General features: G+C 52.3%; 1 protein-coding gene across 3 annotated transcripts in view; it reads right to left on the bottom strand.

The window, feature by feature from the left end:
- SLC39A11 (solute carrier family 39 member 11) overlaps positions 1–20,433 on the bottom strand; it is a 306,424-nt gene that overhangs the window by 218,567 nt on the left and 67,424 nt on the right. The gene's annotated exons all lie outside the window — the stretch shown is intronic.

Genomic DNA, 20,433 nt, shown 5'->3' with positions numbered 1-20,433 from the left:
GGAAGACTTTTCAAAAACTGAAACCATGAAAACAACAACAACAAAAAGAAACATTTGCTCTTTTTATGGGGTTAAAGTCCATGGAATTTCCCCCCGCGCAGAAAACAGCAGAGAGATGATGAAATAACAGGAGAAGAGCGAGGAAAACGAGAGGCTCGGTCCAGGAAGTCCAAGCGCCCACTAATAAGACCAATAAAGAGAGAGCACAGGACCTGCGGGGAAATGATTAAAGAGACTGAAACTCCGGTCCCTCGACCCAAGGCTGCGGCTCCAAATCAAGGACTTGCAGAGTGAATTCATTTAGCCATGTCGGGGAGATTTTCACAAGAAACAGACAAAAGTGGTTACTTCTGAAAAGGAGGATGGGGCCGTGGAGGAAGAGGGGAGGGCTGCTTTTATTTTTTTCTGTATAAGCCTTTCATTAACATTTGCTCTTTCTAGCTGGGTGCATCTCTTACCCTGACACAAATAAACAATGATTCTAAAAAATCGAGCCCACCTTAAATGTCCAAAAAGTCACTGGTAAACAATACCACTGCCACATGTGCAGCTTAGCGTAATTCAGTTATACCTCAATAAAGGAGAAAACACCTATCACACATCCACCGAGATAAGGAAGAGGTCAGGACACATTAAGTAAACGGATGTGATGTACGACATGATCCCTTTCTTTTAATTATATATAAACAAGAAAGTATAGAAGGTCATGCTGCTGGAAAGAAAGGTTTGGAGGAGTCTGTGCAGAGCAGATAATCAACTGGGGATGAATAAGAGGGATCCAAAACCATAATACTGCCTTACGCCAATCCCAAATTCCTCGTGTCCAACACCCATTTCCCTTGATGTCAGATAATAACAATCAAGCCCTGGCCAGTTTAGCTCAGCGGTTAGAGTGTCGGCCAGCACAGGGAAGGGTCTTGGGTTCGATTCCCAGACAAGGACACATACCTGGGTTGCAGGTTTGATCCCTGGTCCCAGTTAGGGTCATGCAGGAGGCAACCCATCGATGTGTCTCACATCAATGTGTCTCTCTCTCTCCTTCTCTCCCTCCCCTCTGCTCTATCTAAAAAATCAATGGAAAAATATCCTCAAGTAAGGATTACAAAAAAAAAAAAATGTATCGGGTATTTAATAAGTGCCTCTCATCATGCTGAGTGCTTCAAACATATTTACTTATTCGTCTACCCTACAGCCCTGTGAAGGAGCCAGTTATCCCCTCTCACACTTTCAGATGAGCTTACAGTCTAAGCGCCGAGCCCAAGCTCACTCAACTCATCAGTGGAGAAACCAGGGTCGAACCCCAGCAAGGAGGCTCCAGAGCCCATCGTCACAGCAGAGTGCTCGTCCACCCGAAAAAGGCCCCACCGCTCAGTGCCCAGGGCCCCCTGCCCTGAGCTCACCCCAGCCGCTGACGGTTTGAGACATTTCCTGGCATGACCACATCCTGAGAAGTTCATCATAATTAAATCATGGGGAAATTTTCAAAGTGCTTCAGAGATGTAATGAGTTTACATTCAATTAGTTTCTTCCTTCACTGGGAGAACCAGAAGGACCGACTTCCTCCTAGCCTCCGTGGGGAGGGGTTTCTCACCGCCTACTTGTTGAGATTTCGTTCTGGTGTTCCAGGGATGTAACTCAGGGCACACGGACGATCGGGAGAGAGTGGGTGGGCCTAAAGGCAGCCAACCCCGAGAAAACCTCTACTGCATATACCACGCTCATGCAACACTTAACTTTAAAAATATTTTTGAACGCCGGCTACGTTCGAATCCCTGGACTAGGGACCAATGCTCAACAGTGACCAAGACAGCCCCTGCCCGCCAGGTGCACCTGGTTTGGGAAGGGGGACGTGAACAGACAACTGGAATGCACAGACGACTGCTGTATAGAATAGACCGAGAGCTACAGATGCTGGTCCAGGTAGACTGGGGTGGGGAAATGAGATGCTGTTTCCTCAAGGAGAAAACTCTTGACCATGCTCCCAGAGAGACAAAGGCTTTGGGAACTAGGTCCACACTAAGAAGGCCAAGGTAGAATACATGATAAGGCAACCTCTCCCTTGGCCAGTTGGCAACAATTACCCCCCAACTCAAGCTCCAGAGCCCCAGAAGCATTCCTGTTCCAAGCCATTGGATGCTGGCTCTCTCCAGCAGGGAGGGGCTATCCTCTCCAGGGGCCACATGAGTGAGGTCCTACTTGGGGTGCTCCACACTGATTCATGATAATGGGGTGGGGGAGTATGAAAATATTTAGGTATACTAAGGCTCTCAAAGGAAGCACAGATCTATAGGAGGTAGGACTCATCCTCCTCTGCCTTCCATCCACCCATCCATCCATCCATCCATATCCTCCTACCCATCATCCATCCATATCCACCCATCAATCCATCCATATCCTCCCACCCATCATCCATCCATATCCTCCCACCCATCATCCATCTATATCCACTCATCAATCCATCCATATCCTCCCACCCATCATCCATCCATATCCACCCATCAATCCATCCATATCATCCCACCCATCATCCATCCATATCCTCCCATCCATCATCCATCCATATCCATCCATCAATCCATCCATATCCTCCCACCCATCATCCATCCATATCTATCCATCATCCATATCCTTCCAACCAACATCCATCCATCTATATCCATCCACTGATCCATCCACCCATCAGCCATCCATATCCACCCAACCATATCCATCCATTCATCCATCCATCCATTTGTATCCATCATCTACCCATCCATCCATATCTATCCATCCATATCCATCCATCCATATCCTTCTACCCATCATCCATCCATACCCATCCATCTATCCATCTGTCTATATCCATCCATCCATCCATCCATCCTCCATTCATCCATCCATCCATTTGAGCATTTGTTTATTTGTTCACTATATAGAAAAAACAAAAACAAAAAAATTACTGTGAGCCTCTCATGTCAGATACACTTTCTTAGCAACTTTACTGATTTGCTCTTTTTAAGACTGCAATATTCATAACTCCCACCCCCACCAGGACACTCTATTCTCCTTTCCTTTATGGTTCTCCATCATGCTCATCTGTCTGACATGCTGTATGTGTTATTGTACAGTTTGTTTGCCATGTGACTCTCTCTGCTAGAATGGCAGTCCCACGAGGGCAGTTTACTGGTTAGTGCTTTATCCCCAGTGTCTAAAACGGTGCCTGGCACACTGGGGTGCAGGGAAGAGTGCAAGAGGACCAGTGGGGGGCTCCCTTCTTTTCCCCCTTGCCCTCCATCCCATGCCCAGGTCAGACAAAGGAGCTCAGCATGGAACGCACCACAACCTTCATCTAGTACATGCAAATAATAAAACCTACAGCTGCAGGATCACTGTGGGGGTCAGGTGGGGTAATGGACAGGGAGCACGCTTTGGAAAATAGAAAGCAATAAAGCAATGTCACCTGATAATGTGTGGGGCTCGTGAGCCCGTAGGATGCAGTGTTCCCCACTGCCAGCTTCTGGGCGCCCCCACCCCAAGGTTTTCCTCATGCACGATTGCAAAGTGTCTGGCAAATTCGGATCGGCAATCTACTTACAGCCTATACACAGGCAATGACTCTGTGCCCCTTCCCCCTGCCTTAAATACCATACTAATCTGTTTTCCCCTTGTTTACGCGTTTAACAAATATAAATTTTTTCCACCGCCCTGGAGAACTAACTCACTTAGTCTCAGGGCTGTCATGGTTCATTTCTTCACAAGAAGACCAGAACTTCAGAAACTGAGAGAGGTTTCCAAAGAGATGCTCCGGGAAAAGAAAGAAAAAGATCTGCACAGGTGCACAAAGGCTTCCCTTCACTAGCTTGTCAAAGGCACACACCCCCTGGAGCCGACTCTCCATCAGCCCGGGGTGCTGGCCCATCAGCTGTTGGGCCAGTTTGGGGAAACAGCTCACGGCCAGTGCTGAAGTCAGATGTGAGATCAAAAATCAGGGCACCTCACCATGGCCAATGTGGCTCCGCGGTTAGAGCACTGGCCCTCAAACTGAAGGGTCATGGGTTCGATTCCCGGTCAAGGGCACGTACCTGGGTTGCAGATCTGATCCCCAGCCCTGCTCAGAGTCATGAGGAGACAACCAATGGATGTGTCTCTTTCACATCAATGCTTCTCTCTCTCTCTCCCCGTCTCCCTTCCACTCTATCTAAAAATCAATGGGAAAATATCCTCGGGTGAGGATTAACAGCAGCAGCAGCAAAAGTCAGGGCAGCCTGACAACGACCAGCTTCCAACAGCAGCCATTACAGGGTTCACCTCCCTGGTATTTCATTCCCTGCTCCGGAGGCACAGAAGCACCACAGTCGGGGCTGTACTTTCCCACCATTCGCAGGAGGTGGGAGGGCACGGATGTCAGTCTCTGTGGAGCTGCGAGAAGCCAGAGGTAACAGGACTTGCCGCTAAAAACAGAGATTGTAGGCAGCTCAGCTAGAAACACAGCTCAAGGGCTCCAGACGCCCTGTCTGCGCCCGGACGCTCTGTTACTGCGGAGGATCCCAGCTCTGCTCCCTGGCCTCGGTGCCCAGAGAGGCTCCTCTCCACTGGGAAAGGGCTGGCCGACAGAGACACTCCCCAGGGCCCATCCTCGTGGGAGGCATCAGGGACGGAGTGCAGCGAGGTCAAGAAAGCCCTTAGCTCCACCCTGCACCCCACCCTCACCGGGCCCTGGGAAAGGCGGCCAGCGAGGCTTCCCAGCCATGATTACAGCTCCAGGGCCTCCAAGTTCGTCACCACGCTCAGGGGGACAATGAAATGAATAGAAACCACAGTCTGGCACCTTCCCTCTGCTCTGCCCACACCCCCACCCGAGAAACACCAGGATGGGCTCGCTCTCCACTGCTCTGTCCTCGGCAAAACGTTCTTCACCCCCATAAATCACATTCATAAAATGAGGCAGCCTCCCCTGCAAAGACGGAAGCCTGGGTTGGAAAGAACTTTTTATCCTTAAAAAATGTCTCAGTCATACAGTGAACAAAACCACTTGATGCTGAAGCACAAAATGGGAGAAGGGGCATTTCTCCCGGCCCCATCCAATGCCACAGCCTGGACGCGCCCGCTCTCAAGAGCGGCTGTGATGGAAAAGCTTCCAGCGAGGTTGCCTGACTGTTGGCCACCGAATGCCCCCGCGACCATAGCTGATCCTTGCTTCCAGGACAACACAGCCCTGGGACTGGGACCAATTTAGCCCAAAGCCTCTCCTCTCGGGAGCCCTGGGCACCTGTGACGAACTTGGGCCCATAAAGGTTTTGCTTCTCTGCTGCTCACAAAGGACAAACCATAGCGTTGCTGGGTCCTCGGGTGGTTAAGTCAGCAAACTGAATGGGAACTTTCAAAGCCAGCATTTCCTCTGTGGGTGGGAGTGGGCCCAAAGGGAAGCCAAGAGGCAGGGCGGAGAAAAGAGGAAGAAGAGGCCACGCGGGGGCCAGTGACGGCCGGCAATGGCGGCCGTGGAGGAAGAGGGTTCTAGAAGGACAGCTGGCCATCAGAAACCACGGCTGCAGGGCGTGGCAGTGCCAGGACAGGGCCACGGTATTTTGCAGGCTCCTCCCACCAGGCTTTCCCCACCCATTGAATCTGGGGGGGTTTTGTCACCTGCTTTGGCCAATCAGAGGTGACAGGACTGATTCTGTGTCTGCTCCCGGGTCTAGGCCTCCTGAGACCCTGCAGTTTCCATCTGCACCTTCTCGGAACTCTTCCCCTCCCGTCGTGGAAGGAAGCCTGCGCTACACTGCTGACCCGGGAGCCACCACGTGGACAGAGCCGACAACAGGCAGCACCAAGGCCCAGACCCACGCGTGAGGCCCTGTGACACCCTCCAGCTGAGATGAGCTGCCAGATGTCTGCAGCCTCATGAGGGACCTGGGGCAAGACCAGAAGAACCTCCCCGCTGAGCCCAGCCAACCCAGAACCATAAGAAATAACAGACTGCTGTTGACTAAGCCACTAAGTTTGGGGTGGTTTCTAACTGACACATGGGTGTGCGGGACATTGGCTATATGTAGGCTACTGAATGTCTATTCATCTCCCCCCTCCCCCACTATTAGTCGTTTTATCGAATGGAGGGAGGGGGGACAGGGCCCAGGGCCCAGGCCTGACTGACACACCCCATCCCCGTGGCAACGGCATCAGCATTCAGGGATAAGCACATAACCCAAGTCCTGCCAGTTACTCCCTGCCCAGGAAACTCAATTCCAAGACCGTGTGAGCTACAGAAGAAAGACTCCTCCTTCCTCCAGACTGGAGCCTGGCCTCTCACGTCAGAGATGTTGACACTGAAGAGGAGCCGCCACAGAAGAAAGAAGAACCAGGAGATGGAGAAAACCTGACCCTCGGAGTGTACCAACATCCGAGGGCGCCTCTACCTCTGGCCATCGGCACTGGGTCGGCGTGGACATTTTCTGCCTCCCTGATGCCAGACGGAGCTCGTTTCCCGATCATGCATGAACCTGGCTGATGCAAAGAGAAGGAAGACAGAAGGCTCGCCGCTGGGGCAGAGCCGGGAGCAAGGAAGGAGTCCGGATCCCGGTGACTTACTTTCCCAGCCACAGTCCCTGGATTTCTCCTACCCAACAAGAGTCTTCCTTGTTGAAGCCACTGTTTTCCAGGTCTCAGTTACTCTCAGTCAAGCCTAATCCTAAACACAGCAGCAGGAAACATCACCATCAATCAGTACAACTAGCTGTAGGTGTCTGGTTGCCATGGAGACCACCCCAACACACAGATTCCAAAGTACAAACCCACTCAAATGAGAAAGGCCTGATGGAAAACGAAGAGACGCCCCCAACCTTCCAAGCCCCCCACCTCCCCATTTCTGGAAGAGTGCCCCCTCAGTCCATAAGCTAGGAGGGTGATGCCAAATTCTCCAGCAGCCCCAGGGGAAGTGGCCCGGGGAACACAGCACCCGTGACAGGCTTAACCTCTCTGGCCGCCGTCAGTCAAAGGCCTGCCAACCCCTCTCAGTCCTCCAGCGGCAGTGCCCTTTGCTCCCTCCCTTCCTCACCCCCTGCCTCTCCCCAAAGTCCAGGCCTCCACTGAGTCAAAGCACCGCCCATTCTTTTTCTTAATCCTCACACAAGGGACATTTTTGCATTTATCTTCAGATAAGAGTGGGAGGGAGAGAGGGAGGAAGCGAGAGGGAGAATCATCGACGTGAGAGAGACGCATTGAGTGGTTGCCACCCACACCATCTCAACCAGGGCCGGACAAACTGCCAGCCACTCCTACCATCTGTCTGGATGCAGGGAGACATCGCCTGGTCTGGTGGCACAGGGAGGCCTGAGATGACTCCCAGAAGGCCCTGCCAGTCCTGAGATTTGTCAGACACAGGATGTGATCAAATAAGGACCGTGCACCAAGTTGAATTTAAATTTGAGTTCAAGTTCTCCACGCAGCAATCGGGGCCGGGGACGAACTGCAACCGAGGTACGTGCCCTTAGCGGGAACTGAACCCGGGACTCAGGTCCACAGGCCGACGCTCTAACCGCTGAGCCAAACAGGCCAGGGCTCGAGGCACCATCTAAAGAAACACAAGAGCCTGCAGCCTGCCTCCCGGGCCAGCCGCCCCTGCACGCCCCCAGTGGCTGCACTGTCTGCCGCCCACAATTACATCACGTCCTGAAAAGTACAGCTCTGATCATGTCACCCTCTCAAAAACCTCCAGGATCTCCCCACCAATCTAGAGAACAAAGCAGAAATTTTCTTCCATGGGACCTCAGGTTGCCCATATCCAGCCCCAACCAACTTCCCTGGCTTCTCCTCCCAACCAAACCAACTGCCGTTCCTCCAACAGCCCTATAGTCTCCACTCTAACGCTTCCAACTTACGGTTCTTTCTGCTTATAATTCATTTCCTTCCCCTGCTCCTTCCCGACATCCTCAAAGCCTCCTATTCTTCCAAACTGAGCTTCGTCAATGAAGAAGTCCTCTCTAATTCCCCAACTAGAGTAACTTCCCAGTGTCTGGGTTCCCATCACCTTCCTTTTTAAAAAGTTTTTTTTCTTCTTTATTGATTTTAGAGAGAGAGAGAGAGAGAGACATCGATGAGAGAGAACACTGATTGGCCGCCTCCTGCACGCCCCCCACTGGGCATTTGGCCCACAACCTGGGCATGTGCCCTGACCAGGAATCGAACTGGCGACCTCCTGGTGCATGGGTCGATGCTTGACCACTGAGCCACACCGCTGGACGCCCATCACCTTCTTACAACCACATGCTGGCCTGTCTCCCGATCACAGGTGAATGTGACTTCTCCTCTGCCCTGCCTTAAGCCCTTGCAGGGAGAGACTACGTCTTGCTTGTTTGCATACCCCCACAACGCCTGACGCCCAGTAGTTGCTCACTCATGGCTGATGGCTTGGCCTGAAGACAGTTCCCTCCCTGCTCCCACATTCTGGGCAGACGCTATCCAAGAAAGAAAACACGGCTAGTCTGCAAACAGAACACATGTTTGGGCCATTTCTAAAACCGCACAGGCCCGCCCTTGAGAAAACTTTGACTCCTGGCTCCTCTCCCTCCTGGTGAGCCAGCCACTGCCGAAAAGCAAGAACAAGCAATCCCGCGGCGGCACGCGTGTTAATGACGTGTACAGATTTGCTCTCGTCATGCAAAGGCTAAAGGACAAAGCTTAACGAATATTAACATCGATTCCTGTGTTCAGTGTCTCTCGAAAGCACTGACACCCCGTAAATGCTTAGATGTCATCTGTACTGAGATGTCTGTGAGAAATCATGTCAGCTACCCTCTTATTATTTAAATTGCTGCAGGCGGCATTTAGATGAGTTTCCAGCAACCAGCTAAACACTCGACTAGGACACCAAGAAGGAAAAAGGAAAGTGTGCCGTCTGGCCTCACCGGAGTCTTCGGGAGCAGGTCACTCCCACCGATGCAGGGAGACATCACCGGGTCTGGTGGCACAGGGAGGCCCGAGGTGACTCCCAGAAGGCCCTGCCAGGCCTGAGATTTGTCAGACACAGGACGTGATCCAACGAGGACTGTGCACCAAGTTGAATTTAAATTCAAGCCCAAGTTCTCCGAGCGGCAAAGACCTCGCCTCCCATCTCTCTGCGGCAGGAGCCAAGGAGCCCCGATGAAGAGCCCGAGCTCCCAGCTGGCAGCTGTCCGGGATCACCTGCCCACCCAGGAAATGAACCTGACAGTACAAAACTGCCCCTCCCAGCCCAGGCTGCGGTGAAAATCAACCAGCCTCGGGAGCCAAGAGACTGCCCGGCAGTGTGGGCTGCGGGGAGCCCGCGGCAGACAGGGCTGTGGCTGGAGACCAGAGCAGCAGCCTCCCCTGGACCCCCCCCCCCCGCGCCCCGTGCAAGTTCCAAGGCCCCATCCTCCACATCCAGTGTTCCTCTACCCATGACCCCAACCCTACGTACTGGCTCGGTTGGAATCTTTTTCTTTATTGATTTTAGAGAGAGAGGAAAGGAGAGGGAGAGAGAGAGAGAAACATCGATGAGAGAGAACATCGATTGGCCACCTCCTGCATGCCCCCGACTGGGGATCAGGCCCACAACCTGGGCATGTGCCCTGACTGGGAATTGAACTGGCAACCTCTTGGTGCAGGGGTTGACGCTCAACCACTGAGCCACCCGGCCGGGCTCAGTTGGATTCTTAGCCCCAGAGCTACATGGACCTCCACTTTTTCCACACCAGCTCATCCTTCATTAAACCAGTCTTCACTAGAACAGGGATTCTCACACTGCAATCACCTGGGAACCCTAGAAACTACCAGAGCCTCATCCCACCCCCAGGTACTCTGATGCAGTTAGTCCAGGGTGTGTCCAGGGCACTGGGCTTTGCAAGTCACTCCAGGTGATTCCAAATGCAGCCGGGGTGTCGAACCACTGCATCAGAGGAAGGGGGTCTCCCCAAGGCCAGAGGGCGCTCGCTCTTAAACCAAACTGCAAAGGACGCTGGGCCAGTGTAGCGCACCGGGCTAGACCACAGATGCTAAGGACAGTGCAAACTTGAGCTGGGAAACTTCGTTTTATTTCACAATCTCCAATTGCACACTTCGCCCTGGGCTGACCATCTTGACACAATGTGTCGTCTGTGACAGGGGAAGGGGGAACGGGGGGGGGGGGAGGCGTCCACATCGTTCATCAAGCTTCCCTGCAAAGCCCGGCCCTGGAGGCTCTTCAAAGGCCCACCCCAGCCACGGGGCAGCAGGAGCTGCCCATTCCGTGAGCCGAAGGCCAGGCCCCCGTTGGGAGGACCGAGGACCCACCTCCAAGCCAGGCCCCCAGGGGAACCCCGACCTTCCAGGAGGCGCCCGGAGACCTCCAGCTGGGCCCTGCAAGGCACACAGCTATGGTCCTGATGGTCACAGGCTGTTTGCCCTGCCGCCAGGCCTCCGAAAACCCAGCCATAAACCAGATCAGGGATTGGCAGACTTCTGTAAACGGCTACAAAGTAAATAATTTGGGCTTTGTGAGCAACATAGTCCTGTTGTAGCCACTCGGCGGCTCTGCCGCTGCAATGGAAAAGCAGCCACAGACACTCGGGAAGCCAGCAGCAAGGTTGGGCTCCACACAAGCGTTACAGCGGCCCCCCATCCACAGGGGTGTACCCTAGACCCGCAGTGGATGCCTGAAACCGCGGGCAGCGCCACACCCCATATACACTATGTTTTTTCCTGCACACGCATACCTATAAGACTTAACTTATAAATTAGGTATAGTGAGGCATTAGTAATAATAGCTAGAAATAAAACGGAACCATTATAACAATGTAGTGGGCTAAAAGTCGTGTGAATGCGGTCCCTCGGTTCAGGGGTCCTTGCGGCCATCTCCGTAGAGGCTCCGTGCGTTCTGGGGCAGCTCGGGCAGTCAGTCGGAACACGTTTTCTGGTCACGTCGTGCCCCACAGATGCAACGCCTTCTCTGTCTTAACTCAGCGCTTACCACAGGGGGCTGCACCGTCTGAGTGGCGCCAGCAAACCCAGCACAAGTGAACTCACAACTCCAAGGGCAGGAGGTTCGTTCCTGTGCGTCTCAGCCACCTCGGCACAGTCTTGCTCTTTCCTCGTTAAGCCCAGCACGTTCTCCTTCTCACTCAGAGGAAGCCCTTTCCGGCCTCTCTCTGGCAAGTCTGAATCACCGCCATCACCACTCGTGCGCTTTGGGGTCATGATTAAGGAAAACAAGGGTGACGTGAACACAGGCAATGCCATACGGTCACAGTCGATCTGATCACCTTGGTGGCTGCTAAGTGACTGGCGGGCAGGGAGTGTCTACAGTGTGGAGACACCAGACAAAGGGACCATTCATGTCCCGGGCAGGATGGAGCCGGATGCAAGAGTTCATCACGCTACTCAGAGTGGTGTGCAATTGAAAACTTATGAATTGTTGACTTCTGGAATTTTCCACTTAATATTTTCAGACTGCGGTTGACCGAAATTGTGGAAAACAAAATTGTGGATAAGGGGAACTACTGTATTTACAAAAACAAGTGGCAGGCTGGATTGGAAGCATTGGTGTAGGGCCCACCTCTGGACTAGATCAGAGTTTCCTTAAAGACAGACACAGTCTCCTAGCACGTCTCCAAACCCTCAGCCCTGCGCACAACACCCGGAATAAGCAAGTTCTCATTAATGAGGGAGGAGAGAGGGAGTGGGGGGGAAGGAGGGAGGGAGGGAGGGAGGGAGGGAGGGAGGGAAGGAAGGAAGGAAGGAAGGAAGGAAGGAAGGAAGGAAGGAAGGAAGGAAGGAAGGAAGGAAGGAGCCTGCCCTGGCTGGTTTGGCTCAGTTGTTAGAGTGTCGGCCCGCAGACTAAAGAGGCTCGGGTTCGATTCCCAGACAAGGGTGCATGCCTTGGTTACAGGTTTGATCTCCCGCCCTGGGTCACGGTCGTGCAAGAGGCAACCAATCAATGTGCTGCTCTCACATCAATGTCCTCTCTCTCTCACTCGCTCTCGCTCTTCCCCCTCCCTCCCACTCTACCTAAAAATCAATGGCAAAAATTCAATGACAAAATATTTATTATTAAAAAAAAAAAAAACAGATAAAAGTGCCAATCCTTTTTAAAGAGTATCTATTCCACATCTACCTGCTCCTACAGAGAGGTGTAAAAGTCACCGTGATACTGGAACACGCACATCTGACTAACCCCTAGGCCATCTGTAATCTCCTGCTCTTCACCTACATACTTTGCGGGAGGACAGAGGAGCGGACGTCCCCGGGGAGAGAGCCCACCCACTCTGTGCGGGGCTCAGGCGGGGAAGGAAAGTCAGCGGGAACAAGGGGGAGGCTGGGATTCCAGGCCAGGGCGGTGAAGGCAGCCTGAGGACGCACCTGGGGAAGGAGGGGACAGAGGACGGGACGGACCATCAGGGGACTCGGGGCCGGCTCAGGGCCACACCACCCTGGATGCGCAGCAGGGCAAGGCCGTTCGAGCTCCTGCGCCCAGACCAACGCTGTTCCCTTGCAGCTGGTGGAGAGAAGGTGAGCCGTACCACCTCCTCCCCGCACTGTCTGTAATGACATGGACATCTGAAGCATGAAATTGAAAAGAGAAAAATAATAAAAAAATAACCATCCGTCTCCCTCCTGGGTGGTTTCCTTCCCTCTCTTCCTCTCCCTCTCCCTCGGCACCCCGCCGTGCAGCAAGCCCGCAGCACGGAGCCAGGAGTCAGGGTGCACGGGCGAAGGTCGTCTCGCTGGCACAGGTGGTGCAGGGCACAGCTGTCCCCATGCCGCTCCTGCGCTCGCGAGAACCGCTGCTGTTAGGGTGCCAGGAGCACGGGCCTAAAGTCAAGCTTGTCTCCCATGATGTGTCCGGTGTCTCCTGCCCGTGCCTGGCAGGGTTCGAGGACATTTGTCTTAGCTGAGACAGTTTTCCCATTTGAGAAAACTGGCCATTTGAGACCTTTCAAAATAAAATGCCTCGGCACATAAGCCTGAAGGGTTCCAGCCCCTCGATCAGGAGCGTTTCAAGTGGCACTGGCCTTGCAGTGTCGTTAAACAGAAAGCAAAGGGGGCAGAAGGGGCAGGTGCCCCTTCGTGACGGTGCCAAGGGTCCTGGGGCAGTCCTGGTTACAGAAGGGCCCTTCTCCATGTTGCCTTCACACACCAGGCCACACTGAGCTTGTCAAAAGACACCCGTGGGGCAGGCAGCTCGAAGTCCCACCACGCTAACCCTGGGACACCTCCCCGCTGCCTCACTGAGCGCCCACAGAAAGGGCGGCTTTACCCGAAAACACACCCCTGGTCACTGCAGCCCAGTACAGAACAAGAAACTTGCAAAGAGTACAATCCAGGAGGCCCTGGGGCTCCCCAGCACCCCAAGTCTTGACAAAGCAAATGTGAGACAGGAGCTCCACTTTGGACAACTGCCCAAGACTTTCGAGGTGATGTGTCCGCCAGATGCTGCGGGGGTGGGGGGGACGCTCCAGGTCTGAGCGTGCTCGGCATCCCTGGGAGGTCATCCAGGGCCCTTCGCTTCTCTCGGCCTTTGAAAGAGGGAAGTGCTGGCTCCGAGGAACGGGAGCAGTGAGCCCTGCAGGAGCCTCCGGATGCTGGTGTAGCGCACCCCTTTCCCACCATCCCGGGACTCGGGCTGCGGCCCGGCGCCTTGCAGAGAGGTCCAAGAGGCCTCACGTTAAAAATCTCCACGAGGACACATCAGGCTTCCCTACCTCTCAGGCAGTAAGAAAAGGAAACAGCGATGATTACTTCCCAGTGAGGCTCTTTAGGGCCAGTCGTACAAAAGCCAGGATTTCTGAAGACCCTGTTCAATGGCGCCCCCCCCCCCCCTGGCTTTTCTCTCCCTCCTATCTACTCCAGAATCAACCTTTCCAGTGGATCTGGCAGAAATCTCCCTGAATCCCGCGTGCCCCAGTGAGGTCCATCTCCTCCCATCCATTTCTTCATGGAAATGGAAAACAGCTGGTCGCCACGATCCCTCCAGATGCCGAGGCCATCACTGGAGAGCATCAGTCATTTCCAACAGGGAGCCCGTTATCTGCAGAAAACATTATTCACCGCTTGCTGCACAAAAGCAGACGCAGCCAAAACCTCCCAAGAACGTCTTTTGTAAGAAACCAGCTGCCGCCCTGGCCGGTTTGGCTCAGCGGTTAGAGCGTCGGCCTGCGGTCCAGAGAAACCAGCTCCCCCTGGGATTAAATAGCAGCTATTAGATTGCCTTTTCATGCCTAGAAGGAAGTTCTGGGTCGGGAGGCTGGCTTCCTCCTCTGCAGTCTCAGGGTCGTATTTACACCTCCCAAGGGCCTCTCCCTTGACAGAATGTATATTGATCAAGAGATCCCTCGTGAATTCAAGCCTCAACAGAAAGAGACATCAGGACCAGAGCCAAGAACATTTACATGGTGACCCTGGATGTTCCGGCCACTCCAAATTCATCGAAGTGCTCATCTTGGGGGACCACGACTGCCTTCTCACCCAGATAAAAAGATATTCAGTTACAGGTTTAAATGTACCATTGAACAGGTGAGTAGTTGAACAGGTGAAGCACAAAACTAACTACAATCCGTCTCCGTCGCCTTATGACAAAAAGAACGTGCTAACTTTCGCTGGGACTCACCCCTTGAAATGTGCAGATGCGCCCTGGCCAGTTTGGCTCAGCGGTTAGAGCATCAGCCCACAGACCAGAGAGGCCCGGGTTCGGTTCCCACTAAGGGCACGTACCTCGGTTGCAGTTTACCCCCAGCCCGGGCGGGGTTGTGTGGGTGGCACCCACTCAATGTGTCTCTCTCACATCAATGTTTCTATCTCTCTCCCTTCCTCTCTCTGTAAAACAAAAATCAATGCAAACATATTTTTAAAGAAAAGAAAGAGGGGGAGCTCTACAGTAAGACTGTGGGTTCAAATCCCAGTTCTGATCACTGTGTGATCACTGTGCCTCAGTTTCCTCATCCGCAAAGCTGGGGTACATCACAGTACTGGTATACATCTCATAGAGCTGTTATGAAAATTAAATCAGACCATCACAAAGTGCTTGGCAGAGCGCCTTGTACACGGTGAGGACTCAATAAATATTAGTTATCATAATCATCTAAAATCTTTTCCGGCTTTAAAGTTGCATTACCCCAGGACTCCAGTAGGGAATAATGACTGTCCGTTTTCTTTTTAATGGAAACATTTCTCCCCATTAATTTCATGCCTGAGGCAAAAATCAAGGTCAGACTTGGGTACTGAGAAGAGAAAGACAATGATTACTTGAGACTTGGAGGATGATTGAAGGAGTCAGGAGACAACAAGCAAATGGACTTTAAGAGGAGTCGTTTAAGGCGAACTGGTTAATGCTTCCAAGGTCCCGCTAATGCGAAAAAAACAAACTATAAAACATGTTGCTAAGCACTTTTAAAATACACATGACCCTGTGCCAGCAATTTCTCTTACCGAAACCCTTGTTTCGGTGCACAATTAAATACCGATATAATATGTCGCAGCGTTCCATTAGGTAGGTATTTCAATGCGCATAGGACACACACATGAACGGATGCTCAACAGACTGTGAAAACATGCTACATCTGTGCTAGGTGCAATGGGACCCCAGTCAACTGGTTCATGGCTGGTTTTCCCTTTTTCCAGATATGTATTCAAAGCATCTCAGAGCTGCATTGAGGAAGCAGAACTGAAGACACTGGGCACTATGGCATGCTTAGCTGTGCTGACACTTTGTAAGTGAATTAATAAAAATTCTCCAAGGATCATGCTCAGGGTTAATACGGGGGACCTCTGGGAAGCAAGGGGGAGGGGCAAAGGGGCTTTCTTCTTCTTTTTTTAACTTCCAAAACATCTGCATTTTTTTACATTGCACTCTGTGATGAGAGATGATACATCAGAACTCTCTAGCCCTGGCCGGTCTGGCTCAGCAGTTAGAGCATCGGCCCGCAGACCAATGTGTCGCAGGTTCAATTCCGGTCAAGGACAGGTACCTCGGTTGCGGTTCGTCCCTGGCCCTCGTTGGGTCATACAGGAGGCAACCAGTCGATGTGGCTCTGTCACATCAATGTTTCTCTCTCTCTCTCTCCCTCACTCCCACTCTATCTGATGATAAACAGAAAAATATCCTCAGGTGAGGAATTTAAAAAAAAAAGACATTAAAGAACTCTCTTGACCAGGATTTCTCAGCTCAGTACCACTGACACTTGCAGCTGAGTGATGCTTTCGGGGGTAATTGGGGGGGGCTGTCCTGTGCATCATGGGGTATTTAGCAGCATTCCTGCCTCTACTCACTAGATGCCAGTTGTGACAACCCAACATGCCAAATGTCCCCTGGGGGGGCAAAACTGCCCCTGGTTGAGGAGCACTGTCCCAGCCAACAGATTAGCTGCACCAGATACACGTTCTCCCATGATACGTGCAAGCCGTCGCTGCATCGGATGCACGTTCTCCCGTGATACGTGCAAGCCATCGCTGCACCAGATGCACGTTCTCCCGTGATACGTGCAAGCCATCGCTGCACCAGATGCACGTTCTCCCGTGATACGTGCAAGCCGTCACTGCACCAGATGCACGTTCTCCCGTGATACGTGCAAGCCATCGCTGCATCGGATGCACGTTCTCCCATGATACGTGCAAGCCGTCGCTGCATCGGATGCACGTTCTCCCGTGATACGTGCAAGCCGTCGCTGCACCAGATGCACGTTCTCCCATGATACGTGCAAGCCATCGCTGCATCGGATGCACGTTCTCCCATGATACGTGCAAGCCGTCACTGCACCAGATGCACGTTCTCCCGTGATACGTGCAAGCCATCGCTGCATCGGATGCACGTTCTCCCATGATACGTGCAAGCCGTCGCTGCACCGGATGCACGTTCTCCCGTGATACGTGCAAGCCATCGCTGCATCGGATGCACGTTCTCCCGTGATACGTGCAAGCCGTCGCTGCACCAGATGCACGTTCTCCCGTGATACGTGCAAGCCATCGCTGCATCGGATGCACGTTCTCCCATGATACGTGCAAGCCATCGCTGCATCGGATGCACGTTCTCCCATGATACGTGCAAGCCGTCGCTGCATCGGATGCACGTTCTCCCGTGATACGTGCAAGCCATCGCTGCACCGGATGCACGTTCTCCCGTGATACGTGCAAGCCATCGCTGCACCGGATGCACGTTCTCCCGTGATACGTGCAAGCCATCGCTGCACCGGATGCATGTGCAAGCCATCGCTGCATCGGATGCACGTTCTCCCATGATACGTGCAAGCCGTCGCTGCACCGGATGCACGTTCTCCCGTGATACGTGCAAGCCATCGCTGCACCGGATGCATGTGCAAGCCATCGCTGTATCGGATGCACGTTCTCCCATGATACGTGCAAGCCATCGCTGCACCGGATGCACGTTCTCCCGTGATACGTGCAAGCCGTCGCTGCACCGGATGCACGTTCTCCCATGATACGTGCAAGCCGTCGCTGCATCGGATGCACGTTCTCCCATGATACGTGCAAGCCATCGCTGCACCGGATGCACGTTCTCCCATGATACGTGCAAGCCGTCGCTGCACCAGATACACGTTCTCCCATGATACGTGCAAGCCGTCGCTGCACCGGATGCACGTTCTCCCATGATACGTGCAAGCCGTCGCTGCATCGGATGCACGTTCTCCCGTGATACGTGCAAGCCGTCGCTGCACCAGATACACGTTCTCCCGTGATACGTGCAAGCCGTCGCTGCATCGGATGCACGTTCTCCCGTGATACGTGCAAGCCGTCGCTGCACCGGATGCACGTTCTCCCGTGATACGTGCAAGCCGTCGCTGCGGCCTGGGCTCTACCTCCTGCCCCTAGCTTGGGAAGAGTCTATGAAAATCCACACCGAGTCTCCAGTGCCACCAAAATGTCCCGACTTTGAGTCCCAGCTGTCAACACATCCTGCTCTGACTTCTCTCTCTGTCTCTGGTGACCTGCCAGGGGTTCCTTTCTGCAACTAGCTCATATTCATGGTCAATTTTAGAAAAGCAAATGATATGCTCAGATTTTAAAACACACACAAATAACTTTTAGAATCTTTTTTATTGCCCCCCCCCCCCAACTACTTTATAGGTCAAAAGTAAAACTATTTCAGCCCTGGCCAGGTGGCTGGGTTGGTTAGAGCATCGTCCCATACACCACCGAAAGGCCGCAGGTTTGATTCCCTGTCTGGGTTGATTCTCCATCTGGGCACATGCCTGGGCTGTGTATTCGATCCCCAGCTGGGGCTCACACAGGAGGCAACTGATAGATGTCTGTCTGTCTCTCTCTCTCTCCCCTTCCTCTCTCTAAACATAACCTCAGATGAGGATTGGAAAAAAAGTAAAACTATTTTAGATCCCCACAGTTCAGCGGACACAATAACACACTGATGACAGCTGTAAAGAAGTCACACCTTAAGGTTTGTGTTTTAACGCTCCCAAATTCATTCTTACAGGTCCTGAGGACAAATACACTCTGTTCTTGTTTCTTTGTTTCCCTCTGTGTTTTTGTCTTTGGCTACGTAAATCTTATAGTGGCTTTTGGCCTAAAAGAGTAAACCAGCCCTGGCCGGTTTGGCTCAGCGGTTAAAGCATCGGCCTGCAGTACAGAGAGACCCGGGTTCGGTTCCCGCTGAGGGCACGTACCTCGGCTGCAGTTTGTCCCCGGCCCTGGTTGGTCGTGCGGGTGGCAGCCACTCGATGTGTCCCTTCACGTCGATGTTTCTCTCTCTCTCTTCCTCTCTCTCCCTCCCGCTCTATCTGAACAAAAAATGGAAAAATGTCCTCGGGTGAGGATAAAAAAAAAAAAAAAAAAAAAAGAGTAAACCAGAACAGGACCCCAAATGCCTGAAGGGGCATCAAGACAGCCCAGAGCAGGAAACTTTCTGTGCCCCCTAAAAGAATTTAGAAAAACTAGGTACCCTCATCTAGTACCTTTTTGAAACCTACGTTCAAACGGCTTTCTTCTAAGTTTATGGAGGTGCAAAAGACATCATTTCTAGCATACAAATACTGATGTGTTTAAGCACAACTGTCGGATCAGTCATTCCTACGGACCTAAACAGCACGGGAATTTGCCTCCCCGTTACCCACCTAAAAGTTCCTACAAAGTAAGCTGCGCGTTTCTGCTTCATGTTCTTTTCTGTCCGGGGGTTCTAGTCCACACACGACGAAACGCACAGCTGAGCTCTTCTTCAAACGTCAAAACAAAAGTCCACTGTTCCGACTTGAATTCCATTACATTTCCCCCCAGACTTTTATCCTAGAGCAACTCCCATTTAGGCCAGAAAGTCTCTTATTGATTTCTTTATCAAACTTCTCTTCGATGTGTTTATATACCTTTCCATTCCGTGTTTGAAAGTTTCCTGTGAAGCTAGAACTCTAACTGCTTAAATAACTATTTCCTGGATTGAGTTACCATTACAACTGCTAGCAATCAGAATCGATTCGTAACAACAAAAAATATAATACATGATTTATAATTATTAAACATTAAAAAGTAAAATATTCTTGGAAATGAAAAATTTCACAAATGAGGCTTTTTCCGTTTTTGTCCATTCGAATCTACGTGGATAAATGTTAGGTAGTCATTGCTATAAAAAGACAGGCATCAATTTATTTCTATTTTCCTTTTCTTTTTTTTTTTTTTTAATCAGAAGATGGGAAAAAGTAGATACTTTGTTATAATATTGTCATTTTGTTCTTTGAACTCTTTCCAAGTTACAGGCCCCAAATCTCATTGTGGTCCATCACAGAAAATTACTTTTAAGGATCTCTCTGCTAACAATTAGATTAGATTCATCAAAGGACAGGACAGTGGCTGACCTGCCCAAGGCGTTGTGCCCAGTCAGCGATCGGCATCCTGCACCTTCTCCACACCAACACCAGCACGCCAGGCCCTCTGCCCACGCATGCTGGCTGCCGAGACGAGGAAATACGGCGAGAACGCATCTTTCTTTGGTGAAATGGGAGGGGTCTGCTGAGCAGGGGAGCCTGGGACAGGAGCGCCCGCTGCCGGGGCGTCTCGGGCCCAGCAGCTCTGGGAACGAGGACACACGGAAGCCGAGGCCCCGCGGACGGACTCTGCTAACACTCTAGAGCGCCTGTGTAACACAAGGCGCGGGTCCCGTCTCAACGCTGCGGCCTCCGGTCTGAGGCTGCTGACCTGGAGGACCTCTGGGAGGTCCCACCCCAGGCTGGTTTTTGCAGATCAGAGGACTATTATTAAAACAGGAGAAAGAACTAAATCCAGATCAAACCAAAGGGAAAACCACATGTTACACGCCTTTCGATGTGACACCGGCTGGGATACACAGCACCAGTATGACATGTCCTTGCCCGGAGACCCATCTGAGTCCACCCAGCCCCCAGGTCTCACTCTGGGCTTACGGGACATGTGGCCGGGGTGTTGGATCACAGGGAGGAATTACTGCCAATGCCACAGCAACTGTGGTTAAAGAAAAACAAGGCGTCCCGGGTG

Source organism: Molossus molossus, unplaced genomic scaffold (genome assembly GCF_014108415.1).
Source record: "Molossus molossus isolate mMolMol1 unplaced genomic scaffold, mMolMol1.p scaffold_m16_p_19, whole genome shotgun sequence".
Taxonomy (NCBI): Eukaryota; Metazoa; Chordata; class Mammalia; order Chiroptera; family Molossidae; genus Molossus; species Molossus molossus.
The sequence above is the reverse complement of the archived record's forward strand: the minus strand, read 5'-3'. Positions and strand labels throughout refer to the sequence as shown.